A 23,732-nucleotide genomic window follows, 5' to 3' on the forward strand; every position below is an offset into this window, starting at 1 on the left:
TGTTGTCTAATCTAGTTGTATGGCCTGTTGTCTAATCTAGTGGTGTTATCTAATCTAGCTGTATGGCCTGTTGTCTAATCTAGTGGTGTTGTCAAATCTAGTGGTGTTGTCTAATCTAGCTGTATTGCCTGTTGTATAATCTAGTTGTATGGCCTGTTGTCTAATCTAGTGGTGTTGTCTAATCTAGCTGTATGGCCTGTTGTCTAATCTAGTTGTATGGCCTGTTGTCTAATCTAGTGGTGTTGTCTAATCTAGCTGTATGGCCTGTTGTCTAATCTAGTGGTGTTGTCTAATCTATTTGTATGGCCTGTTGTCTAATCTAGTGGTGTTGTCTAATCTAGCTGTATGGCCTGTTGTCTAATCTAGTTGTATGGCCTGTTGTCTAATCTAGTGGTGTTGTCTAATCTAGTTGTATTGCCTGTTGTCTAATCTAGCTGTATGGCCTGTTGTCTAATCTAGTTGTATGGCCTGTTGTCTAATCTAGTGGTGTTGTCTAATCTAGTGGTGTTGTCTAATCTAGTTGTATTGCCTGTTGTCTAATCTAGTTGTATGGCCTGTTGTATAATCTAGCTGTATGGCCTGTTGTCTAATCTAGTTGTATGGCCTGTTGTCTAATCTAGTGGTGTTGTCTAATCTAGTTGTATGGCCTGTTGTCTAATCTAGTTGTATGGCCTGTTGTCTAATCTAGCTGTATGGCCTGTTGTCTAATCTAGTTGTATGGCCTGTTGTCTAATCTAGTGGTGTTGTCTAATCTAGTGGTGTTGTCTAATCTAGTGGTGTTGTCTAATCTAGTGGTGTTGTCTAATCTAGCTGTATGGCCTGTTGTCTAATCTAGCTGTATGGCCTGTTGTCTAATCTAGTTGTATGGCCTGTTGTCTAATCTAGTTGTATGGCCTGTTGTCTAATCTAGCTGTATGGCCTGTTGTCTAATCTAGCTGTATGGCCTGTTGTCTAATCTAGCTGTATGGCCTGTTGTCTAATCTAGTTGTATGGCCTGTTGTCTAATCTAGTTGTATGGCCTGTTGTCTAATCTAGTTGTATGGCCTGTTGTCTAATCTAGTTGTATGGCCTGTTGTCTAATCTAGCTGTATGGCCTGTTGTCTAATCTAGCTGTATGGCCTGTTGTCTAATCTAGTTGTATGGCCTGTTGTCTAATCTAGTGGTGTTGTCTAATCTAGTTGTATGGCCTGTTGTCTAATCTAGTTGTATTGCCTGTTGTCTAATCTAGTTGTATGGCCTGTTGTCTAATCTAGCTGTATGGCCTGTTGTCTAATCTAGTTGTATGGCCTGTTGTCTAATCTAGTGGTGTTGTCTAATCTAGTTGTATGGCCTGTTGTCTAATCTAGTTGTATTGCCTGTTGTCTAATCTAGTTGTATGGCCTGTTGTCTAATCTAGCTGTATGGCCTGTTGTATAATCTAGTTGTATGGCCTGTTGTCTAATCTAGCTGTATGGCCTGTTGTCTAATCTAGTGGTGTTGTCTAATCTAGTTGTATGGCCTGTTGTCTAATCTAGTGGTGTTGTCTAATCTAGTTGTATGGCCTGTTATCTAATCTAGTGGTGTTGTCTAATCTAGTTGTATGACCTGTTGTATAATCTAGTTGTATGGCCAGTTGTCTAATCTAGTGGTGTTGTCTAATCTAGTTGTATGGCCTGTTGTCTAATCTAGCTGTATGGCCTGTTGTCTAATCTAGTTCTATGGCCTGTTGTCTAATCTAGTTGTATGGCCTGTTGTCTAATCTAGCTGTATTGCCTGTTGTCTAATCTAGCTGTATGGCCTGTTGTCTAATCTAGCTGTATGGCCTGTTGTCTGATCTAGTTGTATGGCCTGTTGTCTAATCTAGCTGTATGGCCTGTTGTCTAATCTAGCTGTATGGCCTGTTGTCTAATCTAGCTGTATGGCCTGTTGTCTAATCTAGTTGTATGGCCTGTTGTCTAATCTAGTTGTATGGCCTGTTGTCTAATCTAGTTGTATGGCCTGTTGTCTAATCTAGTTGTATGGCCTGTTGTCTAATCTAGTGGTGTTGTCTAATCTAGCTGTATGGCCTGTTGTCTAATCTAGTTGTATGGCCTGTTGTCTAATCTAGCTGTATGGCATGTTGTCTAATCTAGTTGTATGGCCTGTTGTCTAATCTAGTTGTATGGCCTGTTGTCTAATCTAGCTGTATGGCCTGTTGTCTAATCTAGTTGTATGGCCTGTTGTCTAATCTAGCGCTGTTGTATAATCTAGCTGTATTGCCTGTTGTATAATCTAGTTGTATTGCCTGATGTATAATCTAGTTGTATGGCCTGTTGTCTAATCTAGTTGTATGGCCTGTTGTCTAATCTAGCTGTATGGCCTGTTGTCTAATCTAGTTGTATGGCCTGTTGTCTAATCTAGCGCTGTTGTATAATCTAGCTGTATTGCCTGTTGTATAATCTAGTTGTATTGCCTGATGTATAATCTAGTTGAATGGCCAGTTGTCTAATCTAGTGGTGTTGTCTAATCTAGTTGTATGGCCTGTTGTCTAATCTAGCTGTATGGCCTGTTGTCTAATCTAGTTCTATGGCCTGTTGTCTAATCTAGTTGTATGGCCTGTTGTCTAATCTAGCTGTATGGCCTGTTGTCTAATCTAGTGGTGTTGTCTAATCTAGTTGTATGGCCTGTTGTCTAATCTAGCTGTATGGCCTGTTGTCTAATCTAGTTGTATGGCCTGTTGTCTAATCTAGCTGTATGGCCTGTTGTCTAATCTAGTTGTATGGCCTGTTGTCTAATCTAGTGGTGTTGTCTAATCTAGTTGTATGGCCTGTTATCTAATCTAGTGGTGTTGTCTAATCTAGTTGTATGACCTGTTGTATAATCTAGTTGTATGGCCAGTTGTCTAATCTAGTGGTGTTGTCTAATCTAGTTGTATGGCCTGTTGTCTAATCTAGCTGTATGGCCTGTTGTCTAATCTAGTTCTATGGCCTGTTGTCTAATCTAGTTGTATGGCCTGTTGTCTAATCTAGCTGTATTGCCTGTTGTCTAATCTAGCTGTATGGCCTGTTGTCTAATCTAGCTGTATGGCCTGTTGTCTGATCTAGTTGTATGGCCTGTTGTCTAATCTAGCTGTATGGCCTGTTGTCTAATCTAGCTGTATGGCCTGTTGTCTAATCTAGCTGTATGGCCTGTTGTCTAATCTAGTTGTATGGCCTGTTGTCTAATCTAGTTGTATGGCCTGTTGTCTAATCTAGTTGTATGGCCTGTTGTCTAATCTAGTTGTATGGCCTGTTGTCTAATCTAGTGGTGTTGTCTAATCTAGCTGTATGGCCTGTTGTCTAATCTAGTTGTATGGCCTGTTGTCTAATCTAGCTGTATGGCATGTTGTCTAATCTAGTTGTATGGCCTGTTGTCTAATCTAGTTGTATGGCCTGTTGTCTAATCTAGCTGTATGGCCTGTTGTCTAATCTAGTTGTATGGCCTGTTGTCTAATCTAGCGCTGTTGTATAATCTAGCTGTATTGCCTGTTGTATAATCTAGTTGTATTGCCTGATGTATAATCTAGTTGTATGGCCTGTTGTCTAATCTAGTTGTATGGCCTGTTGTCTAATCTAGCTGTATGGCCTGTTGTCTAATCTAGTTGTATGGCCTGTTGTCTAATCTAGCGCTGTTGTATAATCTAGCTGTATTGCCTGTTGTATAATCTAGTTGTATTGCCTGATGTATAATCTAGTTGAATGGCCAGTTGTCTAATCTAGTGGTGTTGTCTAATCTAGTTGTATGGCCTGTTGTCTAATCTAGCTGTATGGCCTGTTGTCTAATCTAGTTCTATGGCCTGTTGTCTAATCTAGTTGTATGGCCTGTTGTCTAATCTAGCTGTATGGCCTGTTGTCTAATCTAGTGGTGTTGTCTAATCTAGTTGTATGGCCTGTTGTCTAATCTAGCTGTATGGCCTGTTGTCTAATCTAGTTGTATGGCCTGTTGTCTAATCTAGCTGTATGGCCTGTTGTCTAATCTAGTTGTATGGCCTGTTGTCTAATCTAGCTGTATGGCCTGTTGTCTAATCTAGTGGTGTTGTCTAATCTAGTTGTATGGCCTGTTGTATAATCTAGTTGTATGGCCTGTTGTCTAATCTAGTTGTATTGCCTGTTGTCTAATCTAGCTGTATGGCCTGTTGTATAATCTAGTGGTGTTGTCTAATCTAGCTGTATGGCCTGTTGTCTAATCTAGTTGTATTGCCTGTTGTCTAATCTAGTTGTATGGCCTGTTGTCTAATCTAGTTGTATGGCCTGTTGTCTAATCTAGTGGTGTTGTCTAATCTAGCTGTATGCCCTGTTGTATAATCTAGCTGTATTGCCTGTTGTCTAATCTAGTTGTATTGCCTGTTGTCTAATCTAGCTGTATGGCCTGTTGTCTAATCTAGTTGTATGGCCTGTTGTCTAATCTAGTGGTGTTGTCTAATCTAGCTGTATTGCCTGTTGTCTAATCTAGCTGTATGGCCTGTTGTCTAATCTAACTGTATTGCCTGTTGTCTAATCTAGTTGTATGGCCTGTTGTCTAATCTAGTTGTATGGCCTGTTGTCTAATCTAGCTGTATGGCCTGTTGTCTAATCTAGCTGTATGGCCTGTTGTCTAATCTAGTTGTATGGCCTGTTGTCTAATCTAGTTGTATTGCCTGTTGTCTAATCTAGTTGTATTGCCTGTTGTCTAATCTAGCTGTATGGCCTGTTGTCTAATCTAGTTGTATGGCCTGTTGTCTAATCTAGCTGTATTGCCTGTTGTCTAATCTAGCTGTATGGCCTGTTGTCTAATCTAGTTGTATGGCCTGTTGTCTAATCTAGCTGTATGGCCTGTTGTCTAATCTAGCTGTATGGCCTGTTGTCTAATCTAGTTGTATGGCCTGTTGTCTAATCTAGCTGTATGGCCTGTTGTCTAATCTAGCTGTATTGCCTGTTGTCTAATCTAGTTGTATGGCCTGTTGTCTAATCTAGTTGTATGGCCTGTTGTCTAATCTAGCTGTATGGCCTGTTGTCTAATCTAGCTGTATGGCCTGTTGTCTAATCTAGTTGTATGGCCTGTTGTCTAATCTAGCTGTATGGCCTGTTGTCTAATCTAGCTGTATTGCCTGTTGTCTAATCTAGTTGTATGGCCTGTTGTCTAATCTAGTTGTATGGCCTGTTGTCTAATCTAGCTGTATGGCCTGTTGTCTAATCTAGTTGTATGGCCTGTTGTCTAATCTAGTTGTATGGCCTGTTGTCTAATCTAGTTGTATGGCCTGTTGTATAATCTAGCTGTATGGCCTGTTGTATAATCTAGTTGTATGGCCTGTTGTCTAATCTATTGGTGTTGTCTAATCTAGCTGTATGGCGTGTTGTCTAATCTAGTTGTATTGCCTGTTGTCTAATCTAGTTGTATGGCCTGTTGTCTAATCTAGCTGTATGGCCTGTTGTCTAATTTAGTTGTATTGCCTGTTGTCTAATCTAGTTGTATGGCCTGTTGTCTAATCTAGTTGTATGGCCTGTTGTCTAATCTAGTGGTGTTGTCTAATCTAGCTGTATGGCCTGTTGTCTAATCTAGCTGTATGGCGTGTTGTCTAATCTAGTTGTATTGCCTGTTGTCTAATCTAGTTGTATGACCTGTTGTCTAATCTAGCTGTATGGCCTGTTGTCTAATCTAGCTGTATGGCCTGTTGTCTAATCTAGCTGTATGACCTGTTGTCTAATCTAGCTGTATGGCCTGTTGTCTAATCTAGCTGTATGGCCTGTTGTCTAATCTAGCTGTATTGCCTGTTGTCTAATCTAGTTGTATGGCCTGTTGTCTAATCTAGCTGTATGGCCTGTTGTCTAATCTAGTTGTATGGCCAGTTGTCTAATCTAGTGGTGTTGTATAATCTAGTTGTATGGCCTGTTGTCTAATCTAGTTGTATGGCCTGTTGTCTAATGTAGTGGTGTTGTCTAATCTAGCTGTATGGCCTGTTGTCTAATCTAGTGGTGTTGCCTGTTGTCTAATCTAGTGGTGTTGTCTAATCTAGTTGTATGGCCTGTTGTCTAATCTAGTGGTGTTGTCTAATCTAGCTGTATTGCCTGTTGTCTAATCTAGTGGTGTTGTCTAATCTAGCTGTATTGCCTGTTGTCTAATCTAGTGGTGTTGTCTAATCTAGTGGTGTTGTCTAATCTAGCTGTATGGCCTGTTGTATAATCTAGTTGTATGGCCTGTTGTCTAATCTAGTGGTGTTGTCTAATCTAGCTGTATGGCCTGTTGTCTAATCTAGTTGTATGGCCTGTTGTCTAATCTAGTTGTATGGCCTGTTGTCTAATCTAGTTGTATGGCCTGTTGTCTAATCTAGCTGTATTGCCTGTTGTCTAATCTAGTGGTGTTGTCTAATCTAGTGGTGTTGTCTAATCTAGCTGTATGGCCTGTTGTCTAATCTAGTGGTGTTGTCTAATCTAGTTGTATGGCCTGTTGTCTAATCTAGCTGTATGGCCTGTTGTCTAATCTAGTGGTGTTGTCTAATCTAGTGGTGTTGTCTAATCTAGTTGTATGGCCTGTTGTCTAATCTAGTTGTATGGCCTGTTGTCTAATCTAGCTGTATTGCCTGTTGTCTAATCTAGTGGTGTTGTCTAATCTAGTGGTGTTGTCTAATCTAGCTGTATGGCCTGTTGTCTAATCTAGTGGTGTTGTCTAATCTAGTTGTATGGCCTGTTGTCTAATCTAGCTGTATGGCCTGTTGTCTAATCTAGTGGTGTTGTCTAATCTAGTGGTGTTGTCTAATCTAGCTGTATGGCCTGTTGTCTAATCTAGTGGTGTTGTCTAATCTAGTGGTGTTGTCTAATCTAGCTGTATGGCCTGTTGTCTAATCTAGTGGTGTTGTCTAATCTAGTGGTGTTGTCTAATCTAGCTGTATGGCCTGTTGTATAATCTAGTTGTATGGCCTGTTGTCTAATCTAGTGGTGTTGTCTAATCTAGCTGTATGGCCTGTTGTCTAATCTAGTTGTATGGCCTGTTGTCTAATCTAGTGGTGTTGTCTAATCTAGCTGTATGGCCTGTTGTCTAATCTAGTTGTATTGCCTGTTGTCTAATCTAGTTGTATGGCCTGTTGTCTAATCTAGTGGTGTTGTCTAATCTAGTTGTATGGCCTGTTGTCTAATCTAGCTGTATGGCCTGTTGTCTAATCTAGTGGTGTTGTCTAATCTAGCTGTATGGCCTGTTGTCTAATCTAGTTGTATGGCCTGTTGTATAATCTAGCTGTATGGCCTGTTGTCTAATCTAGTGGTGTTGTCTAATCTAGTTGTATGGCCTGTTGTCTAATCTAGCTGTATGGCCTGTTGTCTAATCTAGTGGTGTTGTCTAATCTAGCTGTATGGCCTGTTGTCTAATCTAGTTGTATTGCCTGTTGTCTAATCTAGTTGTATGGCCTGTTGTCTAATCTAGTTGTATGGCCTGTTGTCTAATCTAGTTGTATGGCCTGTTGTCTAATCTAGCTGTATGGCCTGTTGTCTAATCTAGTTGTATGGCCTGTTGTCTAATCTAGCTGTATGGCCTGTTGTCTAATCTAGTTGTATGGCCTGTTGTCTAATCTAGTTGTATGGCCTGTTGTCTAATCTAGTTGTATGGCCTGTTGTCTAATCTAGTTGTATGGCCTGTTGTATAATCTAGCTGTATGGCCTGTTGTCTAATCTATTGGTGTTGTCTAATCTAGCTGTATGGCCTGTTGTCTAATCTAGTTGTATGGCCTGTTGTCTAATCTAGTTGTATGGCCTGTTGTCTAATCTAGTTGTATGGCCTGTTGTATAATCTAGCTGTATGGCCTGTTGTCTAATCTATTGGTGTTGTCTAATCTAGCTGTATGGCCTGTTGTCTAATCTAGTTGTATTGCCTGTTGTCTAATCTAGTTGTATGGCCTGTTGTCTAATCTAGTTGTATGGCCTGTTGTCTAATCTAGTTGTATGGCCTGTTTTCTAATCTAGCTGTATGGCCTGTTGTCTAATCTAGTTGTATTGCCTGTTGTCTAATCTAGTTGTATGGCCTGTTGTCTAATCTAGTGCTGTTGTCTAATCTAGTGGTGTTGTCTAATCTAGCTGTATGGCCTGTTGTCTAATCTAGTGGTGTTGTATAATCTAGCTGTATTGCCTGTTGTCTAATCTAGTTGTATTGCCTGTTGTCTAATCTAGCTGTATTGCCTGTTGTCTAATCTAGTTGTATGGCCTGTTGTCTAATCTAGTTGTATTGCCTGTTGTCTAATCTAGTTGTATGGCCTGTTGTCTAATCTAGTGCTGTTGTCTAATCTAGTGGTGTTGTCTAATCTAGCTGTATGGCCTGTTGTATAATCTAGCTGTATTGCCTGTTGTCTAATCTAGTTGTATTGCCTGTTGTCTAATCTAGCTGTATTGCCTGTTGTCTAATCTAGTTGTATGGCCTGTTGTCTAATCTAGTTGTATTGCCTGTTGTCTAATCTAGTTGTATTGCCTGTTGTCTAATCTAGTTGTATGGCCTGTTGTCTAATCTAGTTGTATGGCCTGTTGTCTAATCTAGCTGTATGGCCTGTTGTCTAATCTAGTTGTATGGCCTGTTGTCTAATCTAGCTGTATGGCCTGTTGTCTAATCTAGTGGTGTTGTCTAATATAGCTGTATGGCCTGTTGTCTAATCTAGTTGTATGGCCTGTTGTCTAATCTAGCTGTATGGCCTGTTGTCTAATCTAGTTGTATTGCCTGTTGTCTAATCTAGTTGTATGGCCTGTTGTCTAATCTAGCTGTATGGCCTGTTGTCTAATCTAGTTGTATTGCCTGTTGTCTAATCTAGTTGTATGGCCTGTTGTCTAATCTAGTTGTATGGCCTGTTGTCTAATCTAGCTGTATGGCCTGTTGTCTAATCTAGTTGTATGGCCTGTTGTATAATCTAGCTGTATGGCCTGTTGTCTAATCTATTGGTGTTGTCTAATCTAGCTGTATGGCCTGTTGTCTAATCTAGTTGTATGGCCTGTTGTCTAATCTAGTTGTATGGCCTGTTGTATAATCTAGCTGTATGGCCTGTTGTCTAATCTAGTTGTATGGCCTGTTGTCTAATCTATTGGTGTTGTCTAATCTAGCTGTATGGCCTGTTGTCTAATCTAGTTGTATTGCCTGTTGTCTAATCTAGTTGTATGGCCTGTTGTCTAATCTAGTTGTATGGCCTGTTGTCTAATCTAGTTGTATGGCCTGTTGTCTAATCTAGCTGTATGGCCTGTTGTCTAATCTAGTTGTATTGCCTGTTGTCTAATCTAGTTGTATGGCCTGTTGTCTAATCTAGTGGTGTTGTCTAATCTAGCTGTATGGCCTGTTGTCTAATCTAGTGGTGTTGTATAATCTAGCTGTATTGCCTGTTGTCTAATCTAGTTGTATTGCCTGTTGTCTAATCTAGCTGTATTGCCTGTTGTCTAATCTAGTTGTATGGCCTGTTGTCTAATCTAGTTGTATTGCCTGTTGTCTAATCTAGTTGTATGGCCTGTTGTCTAATCTAGTGCTGTTGTCTAATCTAGTGGTGTTGTCTAATCTAGCTGTATGGCCTGTTGTATAATCTAGCTGTATTGCCTGTTGTCTAATCTAGTTGTATTGCCTGTTGTCTAATCTAGCTGTATTGCCTGTTGTCTAATCTAGTTGTATGGCCTGTTGTCTAATCTAGTTGTAATGCCTGTTGTCTAATCTAGTTGTATTGCCTGTTGTCTAATCTAGTTGTATGGCCTGTTGTCTAATCTAGTTGTATGGCCTGTTGTCTAATCTAGTGGTGTTGTCTAATCTAGCTGTATGGCCTGTTGTCTAATCTAGTTGTATGGCCTGTTGTCTAATCTAGCTGTATGGCCTGTTGTCTAATCTAGTTGTATGGCCTGTTGTCTAATCTAGTGGTGTTGTATAATCTAGCTGTATGGCCTGTTGTCTAATCTAGCTGTATGGCCTGTTGTCTAATCTAGTTGTATGGCCTGTTGTCTAATCTAGTTGTATGGCCTGTTGTCTAATCTAGTTGTATGGCCTGTTGTCTAATCTAGTTGTATGGCCTGTTGTCTAATCTAGTTGTATGGCCTGTTGTATAATCTAGCTGTATGGCCTGTTGTCTAATCTAGCTGTATGGCCTGTTGTCTAATCTAGTTGTATGGCCTGTTGTCTAATCTAGTTGTATGGCCTGTTGTCTAATCTAGCTGTATGGCATGTTGTCTAATCTAGTTGTATGGCCTGTTGTATAATCTAGTTGTATGGCCTGTTGTCTAATCTAGTTGTATGGCCTGTTGTCTAATCTAGCTGTATGGCCTGTTGTCTAATCTAGTTGTATGGCCTGTTGTCTAATCTAGTTGTATGGCCTGTTGTCTAATCTAGTTGTATGGCCTGTTGTCTAATCTAGTGGTGTTGTCTAATCTAGTTGTATGGCCTGTTGTATAATCTAGCTGTATGGCCTGTTGTCTAATCTAGTTGTATGGCCTGTTGTCTAATCTAGCTGTATGGCCTGTTGTCTAATCTAGTTGTATGGCCTGTTGTCTAATCTAGTTGTATGGCCTGTTGTCTAATCTAGCTGTATGGCATGTTGTCTAATCTAGTTGTATGGCCTGTTGTATAATCTAGTTGTATGGCCTGTTGTCTAATCTAGTTGTATGGCCTGTTGTCTAATCTAGTTGTATGGCCTGTTGTCTAATCTAGTGGTGTTGTCTAATCTAGTGGTGTTGTCTAATCTAGTTGTATTGCCTGTTGTATAATCTAGTTGTATGGCCTGTTGTCTAATCTAGCTGTATGGCCTGTTGTCTAATCTAGTTGTATGGCCTGTTGTATAATCTAGCTGTATGGCCTGTTTTCTAATCTAGTTGTATGGCCTGTTGTCTAATCTAGTTGTATGGCCTGTTGTCTAATCTAGCTGTATGGCCTGTTGTATAATCTAGTTGTATGGCCTGTTGTCTAATCTAGCTGTATGGCCTGTTGTCTAATCTAGCTGTATTGCCTGTTGTCTAATCTAGTTGTATGGCCTGTTGTATAATCTAGTTGTATGGCCTGTTGTCTAATCTAGCTGTATGGCCTGTTGTCTAATCTAGCTGTATGGCCTGTTGTCTAATCTAGTTGTATGGCCTGTTGTCTAATCTAGCTGTATGGCCTGTTGTCTAATCTAGTTGTATGGCCTGTTGTATAATCTAGCTGTATGGCCTGTTGTCTAATCTAGCTGTATGGCCTGTTGTCTAATCTAGTGGTGTTGTCTAATCTAGCTGTATTGCCTGTTATCTAATCTAGTTGTATGGCCTGTTGTCTAATCTAGCTGTATGGCCTGTTGTCTAATCTAGTTGTATGGCCTGTTGTCTAATCTAGTTGTATGGCCTGTTGTCTAATCTAGTGGTGTTGTCTAATCTAGTTGTATGGCCTGTTGTCTAATCTAGTTGTATGGCCTGTTGTCTAATCTAGTTGTATGGCCTGTTGTATAATCTAGCTGTATGGCCTGTTGTCTAATCTAGCTGTATGGCCTGTTGTCTAATCTAGTTGTATGGCCTGTTGTCTAATCTAGTTGTATGGCCTGTTGTCTAATCTAGCTGTATGGCATGTTGTCTAATCTAGTTGTATGGCCTGTTGTATAATCTAGTTGTATGGCCTGTTGTCTAATCTAGTTGTATGGCCTGTTGTCTAATCTAGCTGTATGGCCTGTTGTCTAATCTAGCTGTATGGCCTGTTGTCTAATCTAGTTGTATGGCCTGTTGTCTAATCTAGTTGTATGGCCTGTTGTCTAATCTAGTGGTGTTGTCTAATCTAGTTGTATGGCCTGTTGTATAATCTAGCTGTATGGCCTGTTGTCTAATCTAGTTGTATGGCCTGTTGTCTAATCTAGCTGTATGGCCTGTTGTCTAATCTAGTTGTATGGCCTGTTGTCTAATCTAGTTGTATGGCCTGTTGTCTAATCTAGCTGTATGGCATGTTGTCTAATCTAGTTGTATGGCCTGTTGTATAATCTAGTTGTATGGCCTGTTGTCTAATCTAGTTGTATGGCCTGTTGTCTAATCTAGTTGTATGGCCTGTTGTCTAATCTAGTGGTGTTGTCTAATCTAGTGGTGTTGTCTAATCTAGTTGTATTGCCTGTTGTATAATCTAGTTGTATGGCCTGTTGTCTAATCTAGCTGTATGGCCTGTTGTCTAATCTAGTTGTATGGCCTGTTGTATAATCTAGCTGTATGGCCTGTTGTCTAATCTAGTTGTATGGCCTGTTGTCTAATCTAGTTGTATGTTCTGTTGTCTAATCTAGCTGTATGGCCTGTTGTATAATCTAGTTGTATGGCCTGTTGTCTAATCTAGCTGTATGGCCTGTTGTCTAATCTAGCTGTATTGCCTGTTGTCTAATCTAGTTGTATGGCCTGTTGTATAATCTAGTTGTATGGCCTGTTGTCTAATCTAGCTGTATGGCCTGTTGTCTAATCTAGCTGTATGGCCTGTTGTCTAATCTAGTTGTATGGCCTGTTGTCTAATCTAGCTGTATGGCCTGTTGTCTAATCTAGTTGTATGGCCTGTTGTATAATCTAGCTGTATGGCCTGTTGTCTAATCTAGCTGTATGGCCTGTTGTCTAATCTAGTGGTGTTGTCTAATCTAGCTGTATTGCCTGTATTCTAATCTAGTTGTATGGCCTGTTGTCTAATCTAGCTGTATGGCCTGTTGTCTAATCTAGTTGTATGGCCTGTTGTCTAATCTAGTTGTATGGCCTGTTGTCTAATCTAGTGGTGTTGTCTAATCTAGTTGTATGGCCTGTTGTCTAATCTAGTTGTATGGCCTGTTGTCTAATCTAGTTGTATGGCCTGTTGTCTAATCTAGTTGTATGGCTTGTTGTATAATCTAGCTGTATGGCCTGTTGTCTAATCTAGTTGTATGGCCTGTTGTCTAATCTAGTTGTATGGCCTGTTGTCTAATCTAGTTGTATGGCCTGTTGTCTAATCTAGCTGTATGGCCTGTTGTCTAATCTAGTTGTATGGCCTGTTGTCTAATCTAGTTGTATGGCCTGTTGTCTAATCTAGTTGTATGGCCTGTTGTCTAATCTAGCTGTATGGCCTGTTGTCTAATCTAGTTGTATGGCCTGTTGTCTAATCTAGTTGTATGGCCTGTTGTCTAATCTAGTTGTATGGCCTGTTGTCTAATCTAGCTGTATGGCCTGTTGTCTAATCTAGTGGTGTTGTCTAATCTAGTGGTGTTGTCTAATCTAGTTGTATGGCCTGTTGTCTAATCTAGCTGTATGGCCTGTTGTCTAATCTAGCTGTATGGCCTGTTGTCTAATCTAGTGGTGTTGTCTAATCTAGCTGTATGGCCTGTTGTCTAATCTAGTGGTGTTGTCTAATCTAGCTGTATGGCCTGTTGTCTAATCTACCTGTATGGCCTGTTGTCTAATCTAGTGGTGTTGTCTAATCTAGCTGTATGGCCTGTTGTCTAATCTAGTGGTGTTGTCTAATCTAGCTGTATGGCCTGTTGTCTAATCTAGCTGTATGGCCTGTTGTCTAATCTAGTGGTGTTGTCTAATCTAGCTGTATGGCCTGTTGTCTAATCTAGTTGTATGGCCTGTTGTCTAATCTAGCTGTATGGCCTGTTATCTAATCTAGTGGTGTTGTCTAATCTAGCTGTATGGCCTGTTGTCTAATCTAGCTGTATGGCCTGTTGTCTAATCTAGTGGTGTTGTCTAATCTAGCTGTATGGCCTGTTGTAAAATCTAGTTGTATGGCCTGTTGTCTAATCTAGCTGTATGGCCTGTTGTCTAATCTAGTTGTATGGCCTGTTGTCTAATCTAGTTGTATGGCCTGTTGTCTAATCTAGCTGTATTGCCTGTTGTATAATCTAGTTGTATGGCCTGTTGTCTAATCTAGTTGTATGGCCTGTTGTCTAATCTAGCTGTATGGCCTGTTGTCTAATCTAGCTGTATGGCCTGTTGTCTAATCTAGCTGTATGGCCTGTTGTCTAATCTAGTTGTATGGCCTGTTGTCTAATCTAGTTGTATGGCCTGTTGTCTAATCTAGTTGTATTGCCTGTTGTCTAATCTAGTGGTGTTGTCTAATCTAGTTGTATGGCCTGTTGTCTAATCTAGCTGTATGGCCTGTTGTCTAATCTAGTGGTGTTGTCTAATCTAGCTGTATGGCCTGTTGTCTAATCTAGCTGTATGGCCTGTTGTCTAATCTAGTTGTATGGCCTGTTGTCTAATCTAGCTGTATTGCCTGTTGTATAATCTAGTTGTATGGCCTGTTGTCTAATCTAGTTGTATGGCCTGTTGTCTAATCTAGCTGTATGGCCTGTTGTATAATCTAGCTGTATGGCCTGTTGTATAATCTAGTTGTATGGCCTGTTGTCTAATCTAGTTGTATGGCCTGTTGTCTAATCTAGCTGTATGGCCTGTTGTCTAATCTAGCTGTATTGCCTGTTGTCTAATCTAGTTGTATGGCCTGTTGTCTAATCTAGTTGTATTGCCTGTTGTCTAATCTAGTTGTATGGCCTGTTGTCTAATCTAGTGGTGTTGTCTAATCTAGCTGTATGGCCTGTTGTCTAATCTAGTGGTGTTGTCTAATCTAGTTGTATGGCCTGTTGTCTAATCTAGTGGTGTTGTCTAATCTAGTTGTATGGCCTGTTGTCTAATCTAGTGGTGTTGTCTAATATAGCTGTATGGCCTGTTGTCTAATCTAGTTGTATGGCCTGTTGTCTAATCTAGTTGTATGGCCTGTTGTCTAATCTAGTTGTATGGCCTGTTGTCTAATCTAGTTGTATTGCCTGTTGTCTAATCTAGTTGTATGGCCTGTTGTCTAATCTAGTTGTATGGCCTGTTGTCTAATCTAGTGGTGTTGTCTAATCTAGCTGTATGGCCTGTTGTCTAATCTAGTTGTATGGCCTGTTGTCTAATCTAGTGGTGTTGTCTAATCTAGCTGTATGGCCTGTTGTCTAATCTAGCTGTATGGCCTGTTGTCTAATCTAGTTGTATGGCCTGTTGTCTAATCTAGCTGTATGGCCTGTTGTCTAATCTAGTGGTGTTGTCTAATCTAGCTGTATGGCCTGTTGTCTAATCTAGTTGTATGGCCTGTTGTCTAATCTAGTGGTGTTGTCTAATATAGCTGTATGGCCTGTTGTCTAATCTAGTTGTATGGCCTGTTGTCTAATCTAGCTGTATGGCCTGTTGTCTAATCTAGTGGTGTTGTATAATCTAGTTGTATGGCCTGTTGTCTAATCTAGTTGTATTGCCTGTTGTCTAATCTAGCTGTATTGCCTGTTGTCTAATCTAGCTGTATTGCCTGTTGTCTAATCTAGTTGTATGGCCTGTTGTCTAATCTAGTTGTATTGCCTGTTGTCTAATCTAGTTGTATGGCCTGTTGTCTAATCTAGTGGTGTTGTCTAATCTAGCTGTATGGCCTGTTGTCTAATCTAGTGGTGTTGTCTAATCTAGTTGTATGGCCTGTTGTCTAATCTAGTGGTGTTGTCTAATCTAGTTGTATGGCCTGTTGTCTAATCTAGTGGTGTTGTCTAATATAGCTGTATGGCCTGTTGTCTAATCTAGTTGTATGGCCTGTTGTCTAATCTAGTTGTATGGCCTGTTGTCTAATCTAGTTGTATGGCCTGTTGTCTAATCTAGTTGTATTGCCTGTTGTCTAATCTAGTTGTATGGCCTGTTGTCTAATCTAGTTGTATGGCCTGTTGTCTAATCTAGTGGTGTTGTCTAATCTAGCTGTATGGCCTGTTGTCTAATCTAGTTGTATGGCCTGTTGTCTAATCTAGTGGTGTTGTCTAATCTAGCTGTATGGCCTGTTGTCTAATCTAGCTGTATGGCCTGTTGTCTAATCTAGTTGTATGGCCTGTTGTCTAATCTAGCTGTATGGCCTGTTGTCTAATCTAGTGGTGTTGTCTAATCTAGCTTTTTGGCCTGTTGTCTAATCTAGTTGTATGGCCTGTTGTCTAATCTAGTGGTGTTGTCTAATATAGCTGTATGGCCTGTTGTCTAATCTAGTTGTATGGCCTGTTGTCTAATCTAGCTGTATGGCCTGTTGTCTAATCTAGTGGTGTTGTATAATCTAGTTGTATGGCCTGTTGTCTAATCTAGTTGTATTGCCTGTTGTCTAATCTAGCTGTATTGCCTGTTGTCTAATCTAGCTGTATCGCCTGTTGTCTAATCTAGCTGTATGGCCTGTTGTCTAATATAGTTGTATTGCCTGTTGTCTAATCTAGCTGTATGGCCTGTTGTCTAATCTAGCTGTATGGCCTGTTGTCTAATCTAGCTGTATGGCCTGTTGTCTAATCTAGCTGTATGGCCTGTTGTCTAATCTAGCTGTATGGCCTGTTGTCTAATCTAGTTGTATGGCCTGTTGTCTAATCTAGTTGTATTGCCTGTTGTCTAATCTAGTTGTATGGCCTGTTGTCTAATCTAGTTGTATGGCCTGTTGTCTAATCTAGTTGTATGGCCTGTTGTCTAATCTAGTTGTATGGCCTGTTGTCTAATCTAGTTGTATGGCCTGTTGTCTAATCTAGTGGTGTTGTCTAATCTAGCTGTATGGCCTGTTGTCTAATCTAGTTGTATGGCCTGTTGTCTAATCTAGTTGTATGGCCTGTTGTCTAATCTAGTGGTGTTGTCTAATCTAGCTGTATGGCCTGTTGTCTAATGTAGTTGTATGGCCTGTTGTCTAATCTAGTTGTATGGCCTGTTGTCTAATCTAGTTGTATGGCCTGTTGTCTAATCTAGTTGTATGGCCTGTTGTCTAATCTAGTTGTATGGCCTGTTGTCTAATCTAGTGGTGTTGTCTAATCTAGCTGTATGGCCTGTTGTCTAATCTAGTTGTATGGCCTGTTGTCTAATCTAGTGGTGTTGTCTAATCTAGCTGTATGGCCTGTTGTCTAATCTAGCTGTATGGCCTGTTGTCTAATCTAGTTGTATGGCCTGTTGTCTAATCTAGCTGTATGGCCTGTTGTCTAATCTAGTGGTGTTGTCTAATCTAGCTGTATGGCCTGTTGTCTAATCTAGTTGTATGGCCTGTTGTCTAATCTAGTGGGGCGGCAGGTAGCTTAGTGGGTAAGAGCGTTGTGCCAGTAACCGAAAGGTCGCTGGTTCTAATCCCCGAGCCGACTAGGTGAAAAATCTGTCGATGTGCCCTTAAGCAAGGCACTTAACCCTAATTGCTCATGTAAGTCGCTCTGGATAAGAGCGTCTGCTAAATGACTAAAATGTAAATGTAAAATGTAGTGGTGTTGTCTAATATAGCTGTATGGCCTGTTGTCTAATCTAGTTGTATGGCCTGTTGTCTAATCTAGTTGTATGGCCTGTTGTCTAATCTAGTTGTATTGCCTGTTGTCTAATCTAGTGGTGTTGTCTAATCTAGTTGTATGGCCTGTTGTCTAATCTAGTGGTGTTGTCTAATCTAGCTGTATGGCCTGTTGTCTAATCTAGTGGTGTTGTCTAATCTAGTTGTATGGCCTGTTGTCTAATCTAGTGGTGTTGTCTAATATAGCTGTATGGCCTGTTGTCTAATCTAGTTGTATGGCCTGTTGTCTAATCTAGTTGTATGGCCTGTTGTCTAATCTAGTTGTATGGCCTGTTGTCTAATCTAGTTGTATTGCCTGTTGTCTAATCTAGTTGTATGGCCTGTTGTCTAATCTAGTGGTGTTGTCTAATATAGCTGTATGGCCTGTTGTCTAATCTAGTTGTATGGCCTGTTGTCTAATCTAGTTGTATGGCCTGTTGTCTAATCTAGTTGTATGGCCTGTTGTCTAATCTAGTTGTATTGCCTGTTGTCTAATCTAGTTGTATGGCCTGTTGTCTAATCTAGTGGTGTTGTCTAATCTAGCTGTATGGCCTGTTGTCTAATCTAGTGGTGTTGTCTAATCTAGCTGTATGGCCTGTTGTCTAATCTAGTGGTGTTGTCTAATCTAGTTGTATGGCCTGTTGTCTAATCTAGTGGTGTTGTCTAATCTAGTTGTATGGCCTGTTGTCTAATCTAGTGGTGTTGTCTAATCTAGTTGTATGGCCTGTTGTCTAATCTAGTTGTATGGCCTGTTGTCTAATCTAGCTGTATGGCCTGTTGTATAATCTAGCTGTATGGCCTGTTGTATAATCTTGTTGTATGGCCTGTTGTCTAATCTAGTTGTATGGCCTGTTGTCTAATCTAGCTGTATGGCCTGTTGTCTAATCTAGTTGTATGGCCTGTTGTCTAATCTAGTTGTATGGCCTGTTGTCTAATCTAGTTGTATTGCCTGTTGTCTAATCTAGTGGTGTTGTCTAATCTAGTTGTATGGCCTGTTGTCTAATCTAGCTGTATGGCCTGTTGTCTAATCTAGTGGTGTTGTCTAATCTAGCTGTATGGCCTGTTGTCTAATCTAGCTGTATGGCCTGTTGTCTAATCTAGTTGTATGGCCTGTTGTCTAATCTAGCTGTATTGCCTGTTGTATAATCTAGTTGTATGGCCTGTTGTCTAATCTAGTTGTATGGCCTGTTGTCTAATCTAGCTGTATGGCCTGTTGTATAATCTAGCTGTATGGCCTGTTGTATAATCTAGTTGTATGGCCTGTTGTCTAATCTAGTTGTATGGCCTGTTGTCTAATCTAGCTGTATGGCCTGTTGTCTAATCTAGCTGTATTGCCTGTTGTCTAATCTAGTTGTATGGCCTGTTGTCTAATCTAGTTGTATTGCCTGTTGTCTAATCTAGTTGTATGGCCTGTTGTCTAATCTAGTGGTGTTGTCTAATCTAGCTGTATGGCCTGTTGTCTAATCTAGTGGTGTTGTCTAATCTAGTTGTATGGCCTGTTGTCTAATCTAGTTGTATTGCCTGTTGTCTAATCTAGTGGTGTTGTCTAATCTAGTTGTATGGCCTGTTGTCTAATCTAGCTGTATGGCCTGTTGTCTAATCTAGTGGTGTTGTCTAATCTAGCTGTATGGCCTGTTGTCTAATCTAGCTGTATGGCCTGTTGTCTAATCTAGTTGTATGGCCTGTTGTCTAATCTAGCTGTATTGCCTGTTGTATAATCTAGTTGTATGGCCTGTTGTCTAATCTAGTTGTATGGCCTGTTGTCTAATCTAGCTGTATGGCCTGTTGTATAATCTAGCTGTATGGCCTGTTGTATAATCTAGTTGTATGGCCTGTTGTCTAATCTAGTTGTATGGCCTGTTGTCTAATCTAGCTGTATGGCCTGTTGTCTAATCTAGCTGTATTGCCTGTTGTCTAATCTAGTTGTATGGCCTGTTGTCTAATCTAGTTGTATTGCCTGTTGTCTAATCTAGTTGTATGGCCTGTTGTCTAATCTAGTGGTGTTGTCTAATCTAGCTGTATGGCCTGTTGTCTAATCTAGTGGTGTTGTCTAATCTAGTTGTATGGCCTGTTGTCTAATCTAGTGGTGTTGTCTAATATAGCTGTATGGCCTGTTGTCTAATCTAGTTGTATGGCCTGTTGTCTAATCTAGTTGTATGGCCTGTTGTCTAATCTAGTTGTATGGCCTGTTGTCTAATCTAGTTGTATTGCCTGTTGTCTAATCTAGTTGTATGGCCTGTTGTCTAATCTAGTTGTATGGCCTGTTGTCTAATCTAGTGGTGTTGTCTAATCTAGCTGTATGGCCTGTTGTCTAATCTAGTTGTATGGCCTGTTGTCTAATCTAGTGGTGTTGTCTAATCTAGCTGTATGGCCTGTTGTCTAATCTAGCTGTATGGCCTGTTGTCTAATCTAGTTGTATGGCCTGTTGTCTAATCTAGCTGTATGGCCTGTTGTCTAATCTAGTGGTGTTGTCTAATCTAGCTGTATGGCCTGTTGTCTAATCTAGTTGTATGGCCTGTTGTCTAATCTAGTGGTGTTGTCTAATATAGCTGTATGGCCTGTTGTCTAATCTAGTTGTATGGCCTGTTGTCTAATCTAGCTGTATGGCCTGTTGTCTAATCTAGTGGTGTTGTATAATCTAGTTGTATGGCCTGTTGTCTAATCTAGTTGTATTGCCTGTTGTCTAATCTAGCTGTATTGCCTGTTGTCTAATCTAGCTGTATGGCCTGTTGTCTAATCTAGCTGTATGGCCTGTTGTCTAATATAGTTGTATTGCCTGTTGTCTAATCTAGCTGTATGGCCTGTTGTCTAATCTAGCTGTATGGCCTGTTGTCTAATCTAGTTGTATGGCCTGTTGTCTAATCTAGCTGTATGGCCTGTTGTCTAATCTAGCTGTATGGCCTGTTGTCTAATCTAGTTGTATGGCCTGTTGTCTAATCTAGTTGTATTGCCTGTTGTCTAATCTAGTTGTATGGCCTGTTGTCTAATCTAGTTGTATGGCCTGTTGTCTAATCTAGTTGTATGGCCTGTTGTCTAATCTAGTTGTATGGCCTGTTGTCTAATCTAGTTGTATGGCCTGTTGTCTAATCTAGTTGTATGGCCTGTTGTCTAATCTAGTTGTATGGCCTGTTGTCTAATCTAGTTGTATTGCCTGTTGTCTAATCTAGTTGTATGGCCTGTTGTCTAATCTAGTTGTATGGCCTGTTGTCTAATCTAGTGGTGTTGTCTAATCTAGCTGTATGGCCTGTTGTCTAATCTAGTTGTATGGCCTGTTGTCTAATCTAGTGGTGTTGTCTAATCTAGCTGTATGGCCTGTTGTCTAATCTAGCTGTATGGCCTGTTGTCTAATCTAGTTGTATGGCCTGTTGTCTAATCTAGCTGTATGGCCTGTTGTCTAATCTAGTGGTGTTGTCTAATCTAGCTGTATGGCCTGTTGTCTAATCTAGTGGTGTTGTCTAATATAGCTGTATGGCCTGTTGTCTAATCTAGTTGTATGGCCTGTTGTCTAATCTAGCTGTATGGCCTGTTGTCTAATCTAGTGGTGTTGTATAATCTAGTTGTATGGCCTGTTGTCTAATCTAGTTGTATTGCCTGTTGTCTAATCTAGCTGTATTGCCTGTTGTCTAATCTAGCTGTATCGCCTGTTGTCTAATCTAGCTGTATGGCCTGTTGTCTAATATAGTTGTATTGCCTGTTGTCTAATCTAGCTGTATGGCCTGTTGTCTAATCTAGCTGTATGGCCTGTTGTCTAATCTAGTTGTATGGCCTGTTGTCTAATCTAGCTGTATGGCCTGTTGTCTAATCTAGCTGTATGGCCTGTTGTCTAATCTAGTTGTATGGCCTGTTGTCTAATCTAGTTGTATTGCCTGTTGTCTAATCTAGTTGTATGGCCTGTTGTCTAATCTAGTTGTATGGCCTGTTGTCTAATCTAGTTGTATGGCCTGTTGTCTAATCTAGTTGTATGGCCTGTTGTCTAATCTAGTTGTATGGCCTGTTGTCTAATCTAGTGGTGTTGTCTAATCTAGCTGTATGGCCTGTTGTCTAATCTAGTTGTATGGCCTGTTGTCTAATCTAGTTGTATGGCCTGTTGTCTAATCTAGTGGTGTTGTCTAATCTAGCTGTATGGCCTGTTGTCTAATGTAGTTGTATGGCCTGTTGTCTAATCTAGTTGTATGGCCTGTTGTCTAATCTAGTTGTATGGCCTGTTGTCTAATCTAGTTGTATGGCCTGTTGTCTAATCTAGTGGTGTTGTCTAATCTAGCTGTATGGCCTGTTGTCTAATCTAGTTGTATGGCCTGTTGTCTAATCTAGTGGTGTTGTCTAATCTAGCTGTATGGCCTGTTGTCTAATCTAGCTGTATGGCCTGTTGTCTAATCTAGTTGTATGGCCTGTTGTCTAATCTAGCTGTATGGCCTGTTGTCTAATCTAGTGGTGTTGTCTAATCTAGCTGTATGGCCTGTTGTCTAATCTAGTTGTATGGCCTGTTGTCTAATCTAGTGGTGTTGTCTAATATAGCTGTATGGCCTGTTGTCTAATCTAGTTGTATGGCCTGTTGTCTAATCTAGTTGTATGGCCTGTTGTCTAATCTAGTTGTATTGCCTGTTGTCTAATCTAGTGGTGTTGTCTAATCTAGTTGTATGGCCTGTTGTCTAATCTAGTGGTGTTGTCTAATCTAGCTGTATGGCCTGTTGTCTAATCTAGTGGTGTTGTCTAATCTAGTTGTATGGCCTGTTGTCTAATCTAGTGGTGTTGTCTAATATAGCTGTATGGCCTGTTGTCTAATCTAGTTGTATGGCCTGTTGTCTAATCTAGTTGTATGGCCTGTTGTCTAATCTAGTTGTATGGCCTGTTGTCTAATCTAGTTGTATTGCCTGTTGTCTAATCTAGTTGTATGGCCTGTTGTCTAATCTAGTGGTGTTGTCTAATCTAGCTGTATGGCCTGTTGTCTAATCTAGTGGTGTTGTCTAATCTAGCTGTATGGCCTGTTGTCTAATCTAGTGGTGTTGTCTAATCTAGTTGTATGGCCTGTTGTCTAATCTAGTGGTGTTGTCTAATCTAGTTGTATGGCCTGTTGTCTAATCTAGTGGTGTTGTCTAATCTAGTTGTATGGCCTGTTGTCTAATCTAGTTGTATGGCCTGTTGTCTAATCTAGCTGTATGGCCTGTTGTATAATCTAGCTGTATGGCCTGTTGTATAATCTAGTTGTATGGCCTGTTGTCTAATCTAGTTGTATGGCCTGTTGTCTAATCTAGCTGTATGGCCTGTTGTCTAATCTAGTTGTATGGCCTGTTGTCTAATCTAGTTGTATGGCCTGTTGTCTAATCTAGTTGTATTGCCTGTTGTCTAATCTAGTGGTGTTGTCTAATCTAGTTGTATGGCCTGTTGTCTAATCTAGCTGTATGGCCTGTTGTCTAATCTAGTGGTGTTGTCTAATCTAGCTGTATGGCCTGTTGTCTAATCTAGCTGTATGGCCTGTTGTCTAATCTAGTTGTATGGCCTGTTGTCTAATCTAGCTGTATTGCCTGTTGTATAATCTAGTTGTATGGCCTGTTGTCTAATCTAGTTGTATGGCCTGTTGTCTAATCTAGCTGTATGGCCTGTTGTATAATCTAGCTGTATGGCCTGTTGTATAATCTAGTTGTATGGCCTGTTGTCTAATCTAGTTGTATGGCCTGTTGTCTAATCTAGCTGTATGGCCTGTTGTCTAATCTAGCTGTATTGCCTGTTGTCTAATCTAGTTGTATGGCCTGTTGTCTAATCTAGTTGTATTGCCTGTTGTCTAATCTAGTTGTATGGCCTGTTGTCTAATCTAGTGGTGTTGTCTAATCTAGCTGTATGGCCTGTTGTCTAATCTAGTGGTGTTGTCTAATCTAGTTGTATGGCCTGTTGTCTAATCTAGTGGTGTTGTCTAATCTAGTTGTATGGCCTGTTGTCTAATCTAGTGGTGTTGTCTAATATAGCTGTATGGCCTGTTGTCTAATCTAGTTGTATGGCCTGTTGTCTAATCTAGTTGTATGGCCTGTTGTCTAATCTAGTTGTATGGCCTGTTGTCTAATCTAGTTGTATTGCCTGTTGTCTAATCTAGTTGTATGGCCTGTTGTCTAATCTAGTTGTATGGCCTGTTGTCTAATCTAGTGGTGTTGTCTAATCTAGCTGTATGGCCTGTTGTCTAATCTAGTTGTATGGCCTGTTGTCTAATCTAGTGGTGTTGTCTAATCTAGCTGTATGGCCTGTTGTCTAATCTAGCTGTATGGCCTGTTGTCTAATCTAGTTGTATGGCCTGTTGTCTAATCTAGCTGTATGGCCTGTTGTCTAATCTAGTGGTGTTGTCTAATCTAGCTGTATGGCCTGTTGTCTAATCTAGTTGTATGGCCTGTTGTCTAATCTAGTGGTGTTGTCTAATATAGCTGTATGGCCTGTTGTCTAATCTAGTTGTATGGCCTGTTGTCTAATCTAGCTGTATGGCCTGTTGTCTAATCTAGTGGTGTTGTATAATCTAGTTGTATGGCCTGTTGTCTAATCTAGTTGTATTGCCT

The 23,732-nt window shown here is 40.3% G+C and overlaps 1 protein-coding gene across 1 annotated transcript in view; it reads left to right on the forward strand.

Annotated features, from left to right (window-relative positions):
• Positions 1-23,732, forward strand: part of LOC311118194 (E3 ubiquitin-protein ligase Mdm2-like) — a 63,542-nt gene that overhangs the window by 16,254 nt on the left and 23,556 nt on the right. The window lies entirely within an intron of this gene.

The sequence above is a fragment of the Coregonus lavaretus genome (genome assembly GCF_964263955.1).
Source record: "Coregonus lavaretus genome assembly, contig: HAP1_SCAFFOLD_435, whole genome shotgun sequence".
NCBI lineage: Eukaryota > Metazoa > Chordata > Actinopteri > Salmoniformes > Salmonidae > Coregonus > Coregonus lavaretus.